Here is a 5717-nt window from a genome sequence, read left to right as displayed (position 1 = left end):
TCTGTTCAATGCATAATTCAATTAATGCAAAATTAAATTCACTTTAATATCGTGGAATTAAGTTTTTCTGCGTGCAACAATTTTTTTTTGTTGTAACCTCGATTCACAACTCGTGAATCTGATAATGGTTCATTCATTCTTTCAAGTAGATTTTATTATACACGAATATATGCATGAATATTCATGAATATTTGGCAATATAGGAAGTATAATGGACAAATAATATCTTCTTAATATCATACTTTTTATCAATAAAAAGACGAACGATATGTAAGTAATACTATCTTTGAGAACAAATGATAATATTTCACGTTTCGTTATAGTACTTTTCCCAATCATCACTTCCCTCGTAGTTTGCTGTTTCCTATTCGATGCCAGGCTTTCCTGTGTAACATTAACGACTTCTCTTGGGTTACAATAACATCGATGACAACGTACTTCGCATCTTATTGTGAGTCGCATGCGTTTTTGTTCCTCCGGTCATTCAATCATGTCGCAGGATGAAAGGTTCGAGCTGACACGAGCACGTTGTATTACGTAGAATTTTTGATGAGCACAGTGACCGCGGGTATTTATTATACCCATGAGTGGTAATATTTTGACTATGTTTTATTTATTAGTTCAGGCTAGGTCTTCTTGCATATCGCGTTTTTGAATATTAATAATAATACATGAATTATTAATTCGGGTGTATAATTTTGACATAATATTATAATATAAAAATAGTTGATTTAAATGATATAATGTTGATAATTTATGCATGTATGATTGAAATTCACAGTATATGTTTATTATCATTAATTGTAAAATCAGGGTATTTTCGGTATGATTATTTGCAAAAATGAGATTAAAATTAGTTCATGTATGAATAAATATAATATGAATATTCGAATAAATGTTGGATATTATATTACCATTGTTTAAGTATTTTCTAGTTTAGAAGTAGAATATTTCACGACTTCGTGGTATGAGAATTGTAATTGTAAGTGAAATTATTGGAATATTAATGGCGATACGTATTGCAGTTGTAATTATTAATAATACTTGATTTCATCTTCTGGCTTAGGATAGTATCATCGACGAGGTATCTACTAGTATAAAAATAATTTTATTATGTGTTTCTCGTGTCCAATGCAATTTTAAAAACTGGCAAATAATGCAAAAGACTTGGAATTGATATGTACATGTAATAAGCTTCATTAAATATAAACAAGCATCATACTTTACACCGCGTATTCGCTATTAAAGAACGCTATCGTAAGTGTTAAAACCCCTATTACCATTTTCGAGTAATTTTTAATGATACCGACTCAGTGGAAAATATGGTTACAATAGAATTGTACATATGGTGCTTAATAAATGGCACTATAACATTCTACCAGGGATTAATTTCATTTTTAATAAATACATACAAAAATAGATTCGAAATAGGCTTAAATGTAGTTATTTCGTGAACAATTAAAAACTTCATTCTATAAGTCTGATAAGACTAAATGCATTTTTGTGCCAAACATTTTGCGGGCCATCGGCCTTCGTTCTTTTCGTGTCACATGCCACGTTATCGATTCGGTATTGGTTTGAATTAAAACTGAGATCTATGAAATTATTCATTTTATATAACTGAAAAATTTAAAAATTAAGACTTATAAGTAAGGCTTAAAATTAGCGATAGAAATGAAAATTAAGACTTAAATGTAACTGAGACATGATCCGTCTCATATCACATAATAGTAACTCATTCGTAGCTCTTATCTAAGAGAAATTTTGATGTTCCATTTTACCCCACTTTATCCTCTATTTTTGTATAAAAAGGCGCACATAATAAAATTAGCTTAGACATATTTATCTTAAATTTAGCCAAAGCTAAAACACACCTATCCAACGTGCACAATACTCTACAAATAAATTGTAAAACGCATGCATCCCACTGGCTGTTAGCTGTTTAAGCTAAGAATTGAAATTAATTATCTTAACCCAAAACTTAAAAATAAGTGCATACTATGCACCATCCATCTCCTACAGAACGATTATACAGATTGCATAGATCTTTATCAGTTTGAAAGTAAGCATACACTACACGATATCTATCTGCCACAGAACTATTACACGCATGATTACATAGATTATATAATAAACCATAGCTTGGTCTACGTATATCGATAATGCACGTAGCAGTGGACAGAGAGAGAGAGAGAGAGAGAGAGAGATCCGATGAATGCAGTCGGAGGGTTTGGGCAGTTTGTGAACGCAACTCTAAAATAAGTAGAATTCGCGATGGAACAATATCGCAACGCTAACTCTTATAGGGAATTTAATGAAAATTACTATTTACTATATGAAAAAGCTACTTTAAATACTCTGATATTGCAACTTGCAATACTATAAAATTAATTGAAAACAAACATTTTTATAATCTAATTTTAAACAATAGAAAACAGGATAAATTCTGATATGTATAGTTCTATAAGAAATTCTAAAAATTCATAATAAAATTTGCAAAAAATAATCGCGATATCATAATTTGCAACTCTGAAGCAAACGGGATTATCATTTTATCTCAACTCTAATTCAAACCGTAATCATTTCCTCGCCATAAAAATAAAAAGCCGCGATGTTATCTTGCAACTATAATACAACTAATTAATTTATCGCAACACTGTTAGGAAAAATCACGAGTGGAGGACTGACATATCGCAGTGCAAACATTTAGGAGGTTGCCGATGAACGATGTCCGATGTATGCAGTCGGAGGGTTTGGGCAGTAGATATTTGCCATTTGCAAATATTCATACGGAATATTAACATGCATATTTATAAATAACACAAATATATTCTCAAGTGTATATGTTTAAACTAATTATTAAAAAACTAATTATTATAATCGCGCTGTGCAAGAAGACCTGTCCTAAACTAATAAATTTGAAAAGAGAATGTTACTTCTCACGGGTATAAAAAATACCCGCGGTCACTATGCTCGCAAAAATTTCCACGTAGTACAACCGGTCACCGTGCCGATTCGGACCTTTCATCCTACGACATGATTGAGTGACCGGAGGAACAAAAATGCATGTGACTCACCGTTCGAAGCGGAGAAACAGGACGTACCATGGATGCTGCGCTATCCTAGGAAAGATCATCAGGGAGACTAACATCAGGCAGAAACATAAGGTCCAATGGTGGAAATGGAAGTTGCGAAAAATCTGTTACAGAACAAAACACGATGAATGATTGCTGGTTATTTAAAAAGCTGGAGATAATGAAAAATGAAGGTTTATTAATTTTAGTAATTTTAGTAATAATAAAGATTGAAAATCTAATAAACTTTGATAAGTATAAAAACTAAAACTCTAATATGAAAGTTTAAAATATAAAAATTAAGAATCTAATGATTTTTTAAATATGTTAATCATTTTTTTCATAATTCGGTATTAAGACTTTAACGCTTATTTTATTTCAATAGAAGAATAACCTCAGAAAATGCTAACCTCCCAAATTTTCAATCGGATTGTGTTTCTTAATTGATAGTGGTTAAAGAAAAATATACAGAATAGACATAATTGAAGTACGATATGTAAAGTTACTTACATTTTTGGCTTTTGGTGCATTCTCAAAAGAGATAAAGAAGTTGAAACTGTGATATGTCTATAACAAAACATAAAATATCATCAATGTCGTTAATACATAATAAAAAACATGGAACTTTAGCAATTCAGTGATTTTTTATACGTATCAGACAGTTTTATTGTATTTTAATGTTAAGACTTTAAGACTTTATTTCAATTAAAAAGGACATTTACAACTTTCTAAATTATCAATCATTTTTATTTTATAATTAACAATATTTCAAACAAAATATAATAAATAGAAGAAATTGAAATACAATATATAAAACTATTTACATTCTTGAGCTCCTGGAGAGGCTTTATCCTCTTGAGGGAGGCACTGACTCTAATACCGAAAACGAATATTCAAAAAAATAAATATAAAAAGAAATAAAAGACTTCCGCGTTAAATTATGATCGCGACCGCTTAAATTATGATCGGCGAACAAGAACTCTAATATCGTGTACAAATTTAATTGATAAAAGTTTATTACTTTCGCGTGTGATTATCCGATCGAATTTGATCAAAAGTATCGTGATTTTAAAATATTGAAAAGAAATTATTGCGTAGCAAACACTGACTCTACAACCGCATTGCGCGCGGTCACAAATATTCCCTGAAAATAAAGCTTTCTAATAACGGGGTGGATAGGGAGGGTGGAAAAGAAGCTAAATATCGTTTTGGCAATTTTCTTCTTTTTCCTATCGGACACTTATTTAGAAAATACTGCTATTTTTTTACACTTAAAAATTGTTATTAAGAAATTGGAATAAGTTTGAAAAAGGTTATTTAGTTGAAAATTGTGAGATATTTCTCGATAGCGAACAAATGCTTACGAATATCGTGAATGCAATGTAATCGTTTGCAAGAATTATACTGTACGCAATTTGAATATATACTGCGAATTTTCGTTATTAGAATACGAAATATACGTTCCACTAATACACTATAGTCGCGTGTTATAAATATTGGAAAATATTTGCAAGAATTTAAAAGTTCGCCACTAAATATACTTAAAGAATACTGCACAAACGCGCGCGAAACCTTGTTTCGAGGTATTTCGATCTAACTGTTACTATTACTAATTTAGTTAATCGTCTTTACGTTCATCTTATTATTCCAAATAATCACAGTAAAACTTAAATTTTATTATGAAAGCTTACAAAAGAAGCTAATATTAGAAGTTAATATAGTAACAGTATTATTTAGTAAATAGACGACTGAATAGAAATTAAAATAGAAAGTTTCAGAAAACCACTTAATTTCATTATCTTAATGTTCAATGAATCGTTAAATAAACGTGTATTAATTAAACCATATTAATTACAAGAATTTATTAATAACGAGCAAAAACCTAATTAAGAAACGACGCCACCGAAAGCACGCCACCAATTGATTGAGGTTAGTAACGAGAGAAAGAAAGCGAAAATATTGACACTGCATATACAATTTCGTGTCATGCAAAATGAACATACGAGTCCAAACCGTTGTACCAATCTGTTTAACATTCTATTTTAGCGACTCTGAACTTTTGAACATATCGAAAAGTCATCTTTCTTTAAAAATGGAAGAAGCTCGAATAAACAGACAATGAAATGAAATCGCAGCGCGAACTCGTTCGTTCGCGATCTATCGAAAGAATGGACTCACGCAACGCACTCCTGCGCACAAAATGACTTCAAGATTCAGTGGAAAAGAAGAATAGATTTTTATATCTCATTCTAAGTCAAATAAGTATCATTGTACAGAATGGGCACAGAATGGATTCGACATAGTCAAGACATATCGCACGGTGTCCCACGGTATCCTACGGTGTTCAACGGTGTCCAACGGTGTCCAACGGTGTCCAACGTTGTCCAACGGTGTCCAACGGTGTCCAACGTTGTCCAACGGTGTCCAACGTTGTCCAACGGTGTCCAACGTCGTCCAACGTCGTCCAACGGTGTCCAACGTCGTCCAACGGTGTCCAACGTTGTCCAACGGAGTCCCACGATGTCCCACGTTGCAGTCCAGTCTAGATCATCCAAAATTCTTTTGGCGGTTTTGGAGATCCAAACTGGACTGGTGCGTAGTTCTTAGCTTGGTATCGTTTTCCAAAGATTAATCAACGGATTA

General features: G+C 31.9%; 1 long non-coding RNA gene across 1 annotated transcript; it reads right to left on the bottom strand.

Moving 5' to 3' along the window:
* Positions 1-2909: 2909 nt before the first annotated feature.
* Positions 2910-5431, bottom strand: LOC126921807 (uncharacterized). Its single transcript, XR_007712563.1, has 3 exons — positions 3899-5431; positions 3585-3641; positions 2910-3199 (listed from the first exon to the last, which is right to left on the bottom strand). It is a non-coding gene; the product is annotated as an uncharacterized LOC126921807 (long non-coding RNA).
* Positions 5432-5717: the final 286 nt, after the last annotated feature.

Source organism: Bombus affinis, chromosome 11, assembly GCF_024516045.1.
Source record: "Bombus affinis isolate iyBomAffi1 chromosome 11, iyBomAffi1.2, whole genome shotgun sequence".
NCBI lineage: Eukaryota > Metazoa > Arthropoda > Insecta > Hymenoptera > Apidae > Bombus > Bombus affinis.
This window is presented reverse-complemented; position numbering and strand designations above follow the sequence as displayed.